We start from the raw sequence: 15,267 nt of genomic DNA, 5'->3' as shown, positions 1-15,267 counted from the left end.
AATTGTCACGGCAGATGTCCTCTTGCAAGGACTTAGTCGTGGAGCCATCGCAACTAGGAAGCTTAAAGGGGTTAATCGGGACAAAGGACACGAGAGGTTTATACTAGTTCAGCCCCTTACGGCGAAAGAAGGCCTACGTCTAGTTGGGTTGGTATTGCTTGAGGTTTCGATGACCAGGGAGCGAGATATGCTATGCCTGGCTCTCGATCAGTTGTTTTCTTGCCCTTAAGCCACCGACGGGTCGTCCCCTTATATACACGGGTTGACGCCCTGCGGCCTACAGAGTCCCGGCCGGCTCATAGACAGTCTCCGGCTCGGTGACTAGTTAATTCTACCTTATGATACAAGTCATGCCATCATGGCGGTTTACCACTATGGGCCTTAAGTCGCCTGTGGGCTTTAGACCCTTTATTGAACCGCCATCTTCATGCTTGATCTTGGGCTTCTTCTGATGAGTCCCTCTTTGCGTAACCCGGCCCCTCCTGGGCGGCTTACACAAATAGTTATATCCCCAACATTAGGCCCCAGATTGATTTGAACCGGTTCATGTCAATCTTAAAATACCTTAAGAAACAAGCCTTCGGTCTTCTTGTCTGCGCAAAGGTTTTAACCCGCCATGACGTCATCTTCTGGATCCGCGTTAACCCGTCGTGACATCATCTTCAATTAAATTCATATTTTACTCCATCATATCTTCCAACGGATCTTTGCCTTTACTGACCATTCCGAAAAACGAGGCGTCGGGGTCGCTGGATAATGATGTTCGGTCCCCTCGTTTCTCGCGCCGTTTTAGTCAGCCCTTCCTTATAAATAGGTGCGACCTAGGTCTTTCCCATTCTCCTTCCTCGGTCGTCTTCCTCCTCGCACTGTTTCTCTGCCGCTCGAGCTCTGCCGCCGCCACCGCCGCAGATTTCCTCGTCTTCTCCAACTCAGGCCACTGCATCAACCTGACTTGACCAGAGAAACGTGATGGAACCCTGCAACAGCTCTGCATCCGTAAGTCCTTTTCCTTCCCTGCTTTTACATCTGCATTGCGGCCTCCCGAGTTCGTCGGTGTTCATCGCCGCCCGTTGCAAACCCTTGATAGTTTTCCTCCTCAATGCTCCTTTTTGATCTTTAGACAGTTAGAACTACTACGGCGGCTGTTCCGCACCCATCTCGATAGAAATAGATCTCATTTCCCTTGTTTAAAGGCCTCTTTCGAGTGTATGAACTTCTCTGCACTGGTTTTAGGTCTAGAAATTTTTCTTTTCAGAATGATCGTTTGATCCAAAATAATAGCTGCAACTTGTGAAACCTGTTTGTTCCACACTTAGCCAAAAAAAGGCATCTGTCGACTCTGTTTCAGCCATAGTAGTTCATGTGACCGGTTTAAGATAATACTGACTGTCAGCACTGCCTGCTTTTGGCGACTTAAGACAATTTTCATCATCGTTAATACTTGCAGCTGTTTAAACATTATCACACAACCACCTGTATGTCATTAGGCCCCTACTTAAGCCGCCATCTCAGACAACCCAATAATACTTATTCTACGGGTTATAATAAACCGGAAAATTTCCTTTATCTTGTTGTAGGCTTCAATTTACTCAATGGCACCCAAAGCTGTTAAACCTCCGATTACCTGCAACTGGGTCCCATCCATTGTTACGGAGAACAAACTGTCAGAGTTTGTGAAGTCCGGCCATCTGCCCAAGAAGGACGTCATGTCTTATCGTGCTCCTGACACGTCTGAAGAGAAACCTCAACCCAAGGAAGGGGAGGTGATCATTTTTACCGATCACATGAGCCGGGGATTTGCTCCTCCCGGTTCAAAATTCTTTAGAGACGTTTTGCACTTCTTTGACTTAAGACCTCAAGACATCGGGCCCAACTCCGTGTCAAATATCTGCAACTTTCAAGTTTTCTGTGAGGTTTACCTTGGAGAAGAACCCAGCCTACTCCTGTTCAGGGAATTGTTCTATTTGAACCGGCAAAATGAACGGGCCAACGGGCCCAGTCTGGAGCTTGGTGGCATATCAATTCAAAGGCGGAGAGACTGCCTGTTCCTTTATGCTGAATTGCCGAGTCATCCAAAGGACTGGAACCAGACACGGTTCTACTGCCAAGATACTTCTCCGGCTGGCGAAAATCCACTGCCCGGCTTCCGCGCATTGCGCCTTGAACCTACTCACCCGCTGCCGGATAAGTTGACAGCTATTGAACGCCTGCCACTCACCCCCAAAATCAAGAGGATTAAAGCTCTTTTAGGGAACGGCTTAGATGGCATTGACTTGGTCTGAGTCTGGATTGCTTGGAGAATAATTCCGTTAAGCCGCCGCCCCGGCTTAATGTGTAATTATTCAGGCGAGAAGAATGACCCTCAATGTCATAACCCTGACGACTTACCAGATGACGTAGTGGAAGCTACAACTCAGTCCTTGTTGAAAGAGGGCACAGTGAATAGTAATGCCTTCGGCTTACTACCTTTTTGCCAGAAGAACCCGGCCCCTGCAGTAAGTTTCCAGCCATCGGGTTATGTTTTATCATGTTAGGCTGTATTCTTACGCATAACCAGTTATAACCTTTTGCAGGCACATGATAGCTTCTGGAACACGCAATATGATCATGAGGCGGCCAAGAAAGCCATGGCGGCCAAGAGAGCCGAAAAGAAAACCACCAAGCCCACCACCTCAAGGAAAAGGAAGCCAAGCGCCTCTGAGCTGTTTCAGCTTGATGATATTGATGATAATGAGGAAGAGGTAACCTTTGAAATTCCCTTTCTCCTTTATTTCTACCTTACTGATGCTAACCTTCTTTCAGGAAGACACGGGCAACATCCAACCCGTCGAGGAAGAGGTAATTGTAATCTCCTCCGACTCCGAGCTTCAGCCGCGTCAGAAAATTCGAAGAGTAACCCGGAAAGTAAGATTTTCACATCCTTTGGCTTACCAAGATCCTGACTTTCTTTTGAAGCGACAGAATTATGAGAGCCGGAGGCAGACCCGGACCAGCAAAGACGCGGAACTCTCCTCCGGCTTACTTGATGTGACCCGGAAACGCCAGACTGAGGTTATCTCCGATTTACACCTTCTTTTTCCTTTGGCAGGCTTCATTTGTTAGCCTCTCAATTATTCTGACCCCAACTATCAGGATATTTCACCTTCCTCCGGTGAGTCTATGCAGTCCAACATGCCAGCCTTCAAAACTGCTCCCGGGTAATATAAACTTGTTGTACCTTATGCTTTATTTTACTCATATTTGTTGTATTTAACTTGTCTACCTTTTCCACAGTGTGCAAGTAAAGCCTAGCAAAAGGGCAAAAAAGAATAAGCCGCCCCAAGAGCCGGTTGTGACTGAACCAGAGTTGGGCACAGCTACTCCTGATGCCTCTGCTCACGAGCCGCCGCCTCAACCGTCTCATGATGTTCCTATATCTTCCTATGACCCGCCTACTAAACAAACCCTCAACGATTCTGGTAACCCGGAGGCTCCTAGCCCCGCCAAGGCAAATGATCAGGAAGTTGAAATTCTCAAGACTCAGTTTGTTGAGCCGGCACAGCCGTCTGCACTTGCCAAGTGTTCTAAAAAGGAATTGGTGGAACGCCGGAAGGCCAAGCTAGATGTCGCTGACTATACTCATTTGAGTATTGGAGAGATTGTCTCCGGCTATATCAATCAAGTACAAAGCAGCCGTGACCTGGAAATTGACATGGTGAAGCAGATACAGCAAAAATCTGAGGTATGACTTATACTAGCTTACTTTCAATCACACTTACTGTACCAGCCCCCAAGTCTATTGCTTATGAATAAATATGCTGTAGACTTAGAAAAATTGTTAGAGCTACTTATCCGGCTTAAAGAAAAAATAATTGAACCGGGTGTAACACAATACCTTTTAACTTGCGATATACATTAGCCCCCAAGTGCCAAAAATCTTTGCTTGCAAGGTATTTGGGACTTAATATTCAAGACCGGCTTAATAATTTAGAAAGCTTCAGTATACATTAGCCCCCAAGTGTCAAGTATCTTTGCTTGCAAAGTGCTTGGGACTTAATAGTACTTACCGTAACTTTTACTACTATCTGGTGCAATGCATGCCACCATAAGTAAATTTGAATTGGAGATTGCTGATTTGAAGAATCGCCTGGCAACCTAGGAAAGTGAAATTGAAAAGGCCAACTCCAAATTTGAATTCAGCGTCTCTGGACAAGAGAAGTTGAAGCAAAATTTTCAATCAGAGAAGAAAACTTGGGCTGATGAAAAGGCCGCACTGGTGACCCGGGCCGAGACAGCAGAGGCATCGCTTGCGGAAGCAACGGCCGAACTGTCCGACTTAAAGCGCCAGATATCTCGAATGGTTTCAGCAATCTTCGGTGAGTGACTTATCCAAACCTTAAACACTGCAAAACTCCTTGAATGACCATTTCAGTTGTCTCCTCTGACTCACCTTATGCTTAATAACGCAGGCCCCAGGAGCACAAATCTTAAGCAGAACATGGTGATCAAGCTGAAGGCGGCTTATACTCTGGTGGAACAACTCTACACCGGGTCACAATGTGCTCTGGCCGTTGTGGCTTTATCAAACGATGTTCCTTATCTCCTGCAAGATGTGCTGAAGCGGCTTGCTATGCTACCTTAGCGAATCCAAGAGTTAAGACGAGCATCTGCAAGAGCCGGAGCTATAGCCGCATTGAGCCGGGTCAAGGCGTGGCTTCCAGAACTAGACCCTGCTGACATTGCTCTTGGGTATCCAAGTTTAAAGGAAGATGGCACCGTATTTAATGATAAGGATTTCACCGCCTGTGTGAAGGATATACGTCCGGTGGCTACTCTTATTGGGAACGATACTGAGCTCACCAAGTGTCAGCCGGGTTATGACAAGGAGAACCGGAGAATCCCCATGCCACATTACGACGATGTCAGCTTGATCCCTCCAACCCGTAAGCACACCTTTGCTCCTAAAGTCGACCCAACCGGTTTAATAGATGATGAAGCTGAGTTTGAAGCCTTGAGTGGCACTGACTGGGCCTCATCATCCTTCCAGGACAAAGCAGCCGGCGGAGAGACGGAGAAGGATAACCCGGGGGCTTCAAGTCAACCGCAAGAGTAGCTTGTCAGGCACCACCTGCTTATGTCATCGTAGAAAACAATGCATCATTCAGACTCGGGGAGTCTTGTAACAAAGTAAAAGATACCTTGAGTTTTGCTATGCCTTTGCGCATGCTTATGGCCCTTAATACTTGCATAAGCCGCTGCCATTATTCTCTTTGTAGTTTGTATGAATCTGTTATGTCCTTTGCAAAAATACCTTGCATTTCCCTGTAGTGCTCACAACTGTTTTTTCCGGCTTATATAAACCAACCCCTGAGGGTAAACTTAACTCCTGAAAATTGGCACATATAAGTTCACCTGGTTCTTAACAACCTGATGTAACTAACATTAATTCTGAAATACTGTAATGTATTCCATTGTATTTTCAAGAGGGTCACAAGATACCTAATGTTGGCACTTGTAAAATATGATGAACAAAATTCAAGGGTTTCTGATTCGAATACGATCAGTGACCCGTTCCAAAGGGGTTGAGCTAAGATTCGGATACGATCTGTTAGCCCCCAGTGGCTGTGGCGATGCCAATCAAGTGGGTATTGACAGCTATGTTCTCTTTGGTTCGAATATGACCTATGTTTGAACAGGAAGCCCCCAAATGACCATAAGAGTTGTTTAATGACGCTGATTCGAATACGATCCACGTCAGACCCAAAAGGAGTTAAGCTATGATTCAGATATGATCAAGAAGCCCCCAAGTGGGTTTGGCAGTATGCCGATCAAACGGGTATCGACAGCTATGTTCTCTTTGGTTCGAATACGACCTATGTTTGAACAGGAAGCCCCCAAGTGATCAACGGCTAGATTCAGATATGATCATAAGCCGGACCAAAGGAAAGCCGGATTCAGATATGATCCGCTTCTCCTTGGTTATCTCCACCGCCTGTCAAGGAAAAACACATAAACCTTTTTTGGGAGTGGAAAAAAGGACAGAGGTCCTGCTTTATTGCTTTATATAATATACATAGTATAAGTATATACACATTAGAGCTGACGGCTCAAGTATAATAAGGCCGAAGATGGGCGATATTCCACGGCCGACGGGTCTCCTCCTCCGACTTACGTGAGTCTTTATGCTCTCGAACGTCGATAAGGTAGTATGATCCATTGTTCAGATTCTTGCTGACCACAAAGGGTCCTTCCCAAGGAGGGGATAGCTTGTGTATGTTAGATTGATCCTGGATGAGTCGGAGCACTAAGTCGCCTTCCTGAAAGGTTCTGGACTTAACCCGGCGGCTGTGGTAGCGATGCAGGTCTTGTTGGTAAATTGCCGAGCGGGCTATTGCCAAGTCTCGCTCTTCATCCAACAGGTCAAGTGCATCTTGCCGAGCTTTTTCATTGTCTTCCTCAACATAAGCCGCCACACGGGGTGAATCATGATGGATGTCACTTGGCAGGACCGCCTCTGCTCCATACACCATAAAGAAAGGCGTGTAACCCGTAGATCTGTTAGGGGTAGTATTGATGCTCCAGAGTATAGAAGATAGCTCCTCCACCCAACAACCCGGCGTCCGCTGTAAAGGGACCAAGAGCCGGGGCTTGATACCCTTCAAGATTTCTTGATTGGCTCGTTCTGCTTGGCCATTTGATTAAGGGTGAGCTACAGCTGAAACGTCAAGCCGGATATGCTCTCGTTGATAGAACTCTTCCATAGCTACTTTGGAAAGGTTAGTAACATTATCAGTTATGATGCTGTGTGGAAAACCAAAGCGAAAAATCACCTTTTTCATAAACTGGACTGCTGTGGCTGCATCACACTTACTGACTGGCTCCGCCTCCACCCACTTTGTGAACTTGTCAACTGCCACCAAGAGGTGATTCTTTTTATCCTTAGATCTCTTGAAAGGCCCGACCATATCAAGCCCCCAGACTGCAAACGGCCAGGTAATTGGAATCATCCTTAACTCTTGAGCCGGCACATGGGCTCGTCGTGAGAATTTCTGACATCCGTCACATTTACTGACCAGGTCTTCCACATCAGCATGAGCCGTCAGCCAATAGAACCCATGACGGAAGGCTTTGGCCACAAGAGATTTTGAGCCGGCGTGATGACCACAATCACCTTCATGAATTTCACGAAGGATCTCCTGACCCTCTGCAGGTGACACACAACATTGAATCACTCCAGTGACGCTGTAATGATGTAACTCGCCATTGACAATTGTCATGGACTTGGACCGCCGGACGATTTGTCTTGCCAAGGTCTCGTCCTATGGCAACTCTCCCCGGGTCATGTAAGCCAAATAAGGCACTGTCCAATCCGAGGTAACATGGAGAGCCGCCACCAGCTGTGCCTCCGGGTCTGGTATTGCCAGATCTTCTTCTATAGGTAACTTAACAGAAGGATTATGCAAAACATCAAGAAAGGTGTTAGGCGGCACCGGCTTACGCTGCCTCATTCTTCCTTCGATCAATGTGTTCCACTACGTAACCCTTGAAATATCCAGCCACAGCATCAACTTCACGACGGTAAGCCGCCATGAGGGGATCTTTAGAGTCCCACTTGCCTGACACCTGTTGAGCCACAAGGTCTGAGTCTCCTAAGCATCTTACCCGGCTCAAGTTCATCTCTTTGGCCATCCGGAGACCATGGAGCAGGGCCTCATACTCAGATGCATTGTTAGTGCAAGGAAACATAAGCCGGAGCACATAACAAAATTTGTCACCCCGAGGGGAAGTTAATACAACTCCGGCCCCCGAGCCTTCCAACTGTCTGGACCCATCAAAGTGAATAATCCAATAAGTGTTATCGGGCTTCTCCTCAGGTGCCTGTAGCTCTGTCCAGTCGTTGATGAAATCCACCAAAGCTTGGGACTTAATGGCAGTGCGCGGCGCGTACTTCAGACCATGAGGCCCGAGCTCGATGGCCCATTAGGCGACTCGTCCTGTAGCCTATCTGTTCTGAATAATGTCTCCCAAGGGGGCAGAACTTACCACAGTGATAGGGTGACCTTGGAAGTATTGCTTCAGCTTCCGGCTTGCCATGAACACCCCGTAAACAAGTTTCTGCCAATGAGGATATCTTTGCTTTGACTCGATGAGTACCTCACTGACATAATAAACCGGCCGTTGAACCGGGTGTTCCTTACCAGCCTCCTCGCGCTCTACCACAATCGCCACACTGACGGCTCATGAATTAGCAGCCACATATAACAGCAAAGGCTCCTTGTCAATGGGAGCCGCAAGAACCGGTGGTTCAGATAACTGCCTCTTCACTAATTGGTACAGCGGTAGGGCCTTCTCACCTAACCGGCTTATGAACCGGCTCAAAGCGGCAACACGACCCGCCAATCGCTGAACATCATTAATACATGCCGGTTTAGCCAAAGAAGTGATTGCCTTAATCTTCTCCGGATTAGCCTCGATGCCCCTGTTTGAGACCAAGAATCCCAAAAGCTTGCCTGCAGGCACACCAAATACACACTTCTCCGGGTTAAGCATCATTTTGTAAACCCGGAGATTGTCAAAGGTTTCTCTGAGATCAGATATCAAGGTTTCCGCCTCTCTGGATTTCACTACTATGTCATCCACATAAGCATGAACATTGCGCCCAATCTAATCGTGAAGACAATTCTGTACACATCGTTGATAAGTCGCCTGGGCACTCTTGAGCCCAAACGGCATAGACACATAGCAGAAGGCTCCGAACGGGGTGATGAAGGCCGTTTTCTCCTGGTCCTTAACTGCCATCTTGATATGATGATAGCCAGAATAAGCATCCAAAAAACTCAAACGCGCACAACCTGCTGTAGCATCAATGATTTGATCAATATGGGGGAGAGCAAAAGGATCAGCCGGACAAGCCCTATTTAGGTCCGTGTAATCCACACACATCCGCCAGGTGCCATTTTTCTTGAGTACGAGCACCGGGTTAGCCAACCATTCTGGGTGAAAAACTTCAACAATAAACCCAGCCGCCAAGAGCCGGGCGACCTCTTCTCCTATAACTTTCCGTCGCTCTTCATTGAATCGCCGTAGAAATTGCCTGACTGGCTTATACTTCGGATCAATATTAAGAGTGTGCTCAGCGAGTTCTCTTGGTACACCTGGCATGTCAGAAGGTTTCCATGCAAAGATGTCCCAGTTCTCATGGATGAACTCGATGAGCGCGCTTTCCTATTTAGGATCCAAGTTGGCACTGATGCTGAATTGCTTAGATGAATCGCCTGGAGTGAAATCAACAAGCTTAGTCTCTGCAGCCGATTTAAACTTCATGGCCGGGTCATGCTCCGTAGTCGGCTTCTTGAGAGAAGTCATATCTGCCGGGTCAACGTTATCTTGATAAAATTTGAGCTCCTCCGCTGCACAGACAGACTCGGCGTAAGCCGCATCGCCCTCTTCACACTCCAGGGCCACCTTTCGGCTTCCATGCACAGTGATGGTACCCTTGTAACCCGGCATCTTGAGCTGTAGATACACATAACACGGCCGTGCCATGAATTTGGCATAGGCTGGCCGCCCGAACAAAGCGTGATATGGACTCTTGATTTTGACCACCTCAAAAGTTAACTTTTCCGCCCTAGAATCATGCTTGTCTCCGAAGGCCACCTCTAGCTCAATCTTCCCCACATGATACGCCGACTTACCGGGCACCACTCCATGGAAGACGGTGTTGGAAGTCTTTAAATTCTTGTCAGTTAAGCCCATGCGCCGAAAGGTCTCGTAATAGAGGATGTTGATGCTGCTACCTCCATCCATGAGCACTTTAGTAAACTTATAACCACCAACTTGCGGTGCCACCACTAGGGCCAGTTGTCCCGGATTATCAACCCGGGGAGGGTGATCCTCCCTGCTCCAGACAATAGGCTGTTCCGACCACCTCAAGTAACGAGGGACTGTCGGTTCAACAGAATTCACAGCCCTCTTATGAACTTTCTGATCACGTTTACACAAACTTGTGGTGAACACGTGATACTGCCCACTGCTTAACTGTTTCGGATGGCTCTGATAACCCGACTGCTGCTGTTGCTGACCTCCTTGACCAGACTGCTGTTGATTATAACCACCCTGGCTTCCCTGAAAACCGGATCCTGAACCACCGCCCGGGCCATGAAAGCCGCCGGCTCCTGAACCGCCACCTGGGCCTTGATTGCCATCAAATGTGTTAGAATTCTTGAAAGCTTTCATGATTGCGCAATCCTTCCATAAATGAGTCGCTGGTCGTTCCCGGGTACCGTGTTTCGGGCAGGGTTCATTGAGTAGTTGCTCGAGAGACGGACCTGACCCACCAAACCGGGGTGGCTTTCCCTTGCGCTTCTGATTGTTACCCTGTGCATTGGCCACAAATTCCGGGTTACTGTCCGCCTTACGCTTATTACCTCCTTGACTCGCCGGGTTATGCTGCTGACCCTTTCCATTGCCGTTCTTATTTCCCTTCCCTGTCTTTTCCTCATCAGACGCGGGATCCTTGGTACTATCAGAATCGGCATACTTGACTAAAGCCGCCATCAGCGTCCCCATATTGTTGCAATCACGCTTAAGGCGCCCCAGCTTCTGTCTCAGAGGTTCAAAGCGGCAATTCTTCTCCAACATGAGAACTGCTGAGCCGGCATCCATCTTGTCAGAAGAATGTATTATATCCTTGACCCGGCGCACCCAATGAGTCGTAGATTCACCTTCTTGCTACTTACAATTTGTCAGATCCACAATTGACATAGACTGCTTGCAAGTATCTTTGAAGTTCTGGATGAAACGGGCTTTTAGCTCCGCCCATGAACTAATGGAGTTGGGTGGCAAACCCTTTAACCAAGAACGGGCCGTTCCGTCCAGCATCATGGTGAAATATTTAGCCATCGCCTCATCACTAACCTCTAGCAGCTACATAGCCATCTCATAACTTTCAATCCATGCCCCAGGCTGTAAATCGGCAGTATAATTCGGCACCTTCCGAGGCCCCTTGAAATCCTTGGGCAGACGTACATTACGTAAAGCCGGTACCAGACAAGGAACTCCTCCGGTTCTAGTAGCAACCCCCGCTTCAACAGAAGTCGTCGGGTAAGCCGGTGAGTTCTGTTGGGCTGCTAGCTGAGCCGCCCGCTCGTCCTCCTAACGTATCCGATCCTGAACCGGGTTATGCCCGCCGGGCTGGTTCTGGCGCTGAGCGTTACTTGACAAGGCCTCTGATTCCATGTTCCTAATATAACTCGGGCTCCGATTTTGACGAGGCGGAGCTAACCAGGGCGGTGGAGTCGAGTGAATCCTATCCCGGCTGTAGGAGTAGGTCTCTTGCTGAGCCAGGGCTGTTTGGACAAGTTCTCTGATCTTCCGGGTTTCCACCCCTATCGGATCATTCCCATCTACCGGGAGAGCCGCCAGACGTGCTGATGCTGCAATTAAGTTCTCCATGGGGTTGGAGAAGTGACCCTGTGGTATTGGCACGTAATTGGGCGGTGCCATATTGCCGTGAGGCGGTGCCATCCCCTGAGGCCAGACTGGACCTCCCGCTCCAGATGTAATAAGCTGATTCGCACCTGGCGGGTTACTTGGGCCGGCCCCGGGTGTAGCAAAGAGATTCCGAGGATCATAATTCTGAGGTAAACGGGACTGAGTTTTCTGATGTCTCCTCCTCATTACCTCATTAGATGCGTTCAGGCTCAACGTGAGCTACAAGGCCTCTGCCCGAAGTTGCTGCGCCCGTACGTCCAAAGCCGCCCGCTCTGTTGCTAATCTAGCGTCCTCAGCTGCTAAGGTTTCTTTGACCTGGGCGATCTCGTCGCGAACCTGTGCCACCTCCGCCTCATGCTCAGATTGGTTCACAAGGATGACTGTAACAGTTAACAAAGTCGTAAGCTTATCCATGAGATCCATCAGCACCTGAGCCGGTGAGCGCACAGGGCCTCCTGCCCCGACTGCTCCTAACCCGGACGTTTTCGCCGCTGAAGCCGTAGAATTTTGGCCGGGTTGAGTACCAGCCATGAAGACTCCTACCCGGTTTGGTGACGCTGAGAGGTCCGGAATAGTGCTGCCATCGGAACAGCCCCCAAGCACGCCATCTTGAACTTGATATAGCGAATCTGTTGAGCCGGCGGATGAATTATCGTTAGAGAGGACGGCCGGCTCACCATCACCTTCCGATCCTTCAGGAAGTTCACCTCCATGGATGCAACCCACAAAGGCACGCTTCACGACGGGTTGAGCTCGGGCGGGTTGAGCTCGGGCGGGTTTCGCACGCTGAGCCTTCTCGACGAGGTCGGTGCAGCTGTCCGGCTCAGGGCCCGGCTCACCAATCCGGCCGATGAAGACGTGAATTCCGCCAAAGGGGACCCGGTAGCCGTACTCAATTGAACCGGCATCAGGGCCCCAACCTTTGTCGTCGATGTAGATCTTCCCGCGACAACTCTTGGTCATCCGGCCAACTGCGTATCCCTCGAGCCCTTCGAAGCTGCCCTTCAAGAACTCGAATCCACCGTGCGCTGGCCCCACGGTGGGCGCCAACTGTCGTGGAATTGTCACGGCAGATGTCCTCTTGCAAGGACTTAGTCATGGAGCCATCGCAACTAGTAAGCTTAAAGGGGTTAATCAGGACAAAGGACACGAGAGGTTTATACTAGTTCAGCCCCTTACGGTGAAGGAAGGCCTACGTCTAGTTGGGTTGGTATTGCTTGAGGTTTCGATGACCAGGGAGCGAGATAAGCTATGCCTGGCTCTCGATCAGTTGTTTTCTTGCCCTTAAGCCACCGACGGGTCGTCCCCTTATATACACGGGTTGACGCCCTGCAGCCTACAGAGTCCCGGCCGGCTCATAGACAGTCTCCGGCTCGGTGACTAGTTAATTCTACCTTATGATACAAGTCATGCCATCATGGCGATTTACCACTATGGGCCTTAAGTCGCCTGTGGGCTTTAGACCCTTTATTGAACCGCCATCTTCATGCTTGATCTTGGGCTTCTTCTGATGAGTCCCTCTTTGCGTAACCCGGCCCCTCCTGGGCGGCTTACACAAATAGTTATATCCCCAACAAGGAGGGAGTAGTTCTCCCTCGGGGCTGAGGGTATGTACCAGTAGCTATTTGTTTGATCTCTCTCTCTCTCTCGTGTTCTTGAGATGATACGATCTTGGTGTATCACGAGCTTTGCTATTATATTTGGATCCTATGATGTTTCTTCCCCCCTCCACTCTCTTGTAATGAATTGAGTTTCCCCTTTGGAGTTATCTTATCGGATTGAGTCTTTAAAGATTTGAGAACACTTGATGTATGTCTTGCCATGGATATCTGTGGTGACAATGGGATATCACGTGATTCACTTGATGTATGTTTTGGTGACATTGGAGTATCTAGGTGACATTAGGGTTTTGGTTGATTTGTGTCTTAAGGTGTTATTCTAGTACGAACTCTAGGGCTGTTTGTGACACTTATAGGAATAGCCCAACGGATTGATTGGAAAGAATAACTTTGAGGTGGTTTCGTACCCTACCATAATCTCTTCGTTCGTTCTCCGCTATTAGTGACTTTGGAGTGACTCTTTGTTGCATGTTGAGGGATAGTTATGTGATCCAATTATGTTAGTGTTGTTGAGGGAACTTACACTAGCGAAAGTATGAACCCTAGGCCTTATTTCCACGCATTGCAATACCGTTTACGCTCACTTTTATCATTAGTTACCTTGCTGTTTTTATATTTTCAGATTACAAAAACATATATCTATCATCCATATACCACTTGTATCACCATCTCTTCGCCGAACTAGTGCACCTATACAATTTACCATTGTATTGGGTGTGTTGGGAACACAAGAGACTCTTTGTTATTTGGTTGCAGGGTTGCTTGAGAGAGACCATCTTCATCCTACGCCTCCTACGGATTGATAAACCTTAGGTCATCCACTTGAGGGAAAATTGCTACTGTCCTACAAACCTCTGCACTTGGAGGCCCAACAACGTCTACAAGAAGAAGGTTGTGTAGTAGACATCAGGGTCTACCAAATATAATGGGACAAAAGCTATCTTGTGGGGAACCAAGAACAAGAAAATCAGCAGGATATTTAGTTTTCCCACACAAGACTTCAACATCTCTAACAATTCCAATTGGTGAAATAGTATCTCTATTGGCAAGTTTAATTGTGACATCAATATCTTCTATCTCATCAGGTGCAATATCATGCATAATTTCTTTGTATAAGTCATGAGGTATAGCACTAGCACTGGCACCCATATCACATAAGCCATGATAACAATGATCTCCTATTTTAACAGAAATAACATGCATGCCTACCAAAGATCTAGGTTTATCTTTAGCACAAGGTTTAGCAATTCTAGCAGTCTCATCACGGAAATGAATAACATGCCCATCAATATTATCAGACAAGAGATCTTTAACAATAGCAATATTAGGTTCAACTTTAATTTGCTCAGAAGGTGTATAAGTTCTAATATTGCTTTTACGAACCACAGTTGAAGCTTTAGCATGATCCTTTATCCTAACAGGGAAATGTGGTTTCTCAAGATAAGCAGTAGGAACAATAGGATCATTATAGGTGATAGTCTTTTCTTCAACTTTAATAGGTGAGGCTACTTTTACTTCTATGCGAGGATCATATTTAAACCACTTCTCCCTAGGGAGATCAACATGAGTAGAAAAAGATTCACAGAAAGAAGCTACTATCTCAGAGTCAAGTCCATATTTAGTGCTAAATTTACGGAAAACATCGGTATCCATAAAAGATTTAACACAATCAAATTTAGGTGTCATACCTGACTCCTTACCTTTGTCGAGGTCCCAATCTTCAGAGTTGCGTTTAATTCTTTCCAATAACTCCCATTTGAATTCAATAGTCTTCGTCATAAAAGAGCCAGCACAAGAAGTATCGAGCATGGTGCGATTGTTATCAGAAAGCCGAGCATATAAATTTTGAATAATCATTTCTCTTGAGAGCTCATGATTGGGGAATGAATATAACATTAATTTAAGCCTCCCCCAAGCTTGAGCGATGCTTTCTCCTTCGCGAGGCCAAACATTATATATATAATTGCGATCACAATGAACAAGATGCATAGGATAAAACTTCTTATGAAATTCCAATTTCAATCGTTTGTAGTTCCATGACCCCATATCATCACATAGCGTATACCATGTCAATGCATCTTCCTTCAAAGATAAAGGGAAGACCTTCTTATTAATAACATCTCCGGGTACACCTGCAAGCTTAAATAATCCACAAACTTCATCCACATATATTAGG

The sequence above is a fragment of the Triticum urartu genome, chromosome 4 (genome assembly GCF_003073215.2).
Source record: "Triticum urartu cultivar G1812 chromosome 4, Tu2.1, whole genome shotgun sequence".
Lineage (NCBI taxonomy): Eukaryota > Viridiplantae > Streptophyta > Magnoliopsida > Poales > Poaceae > Triticum > Triticum urartu.
The sequence above is the reverse complement of the archived record's forward strand: the minus strand, read 5'-3'. Positions refer to the sequence as shown.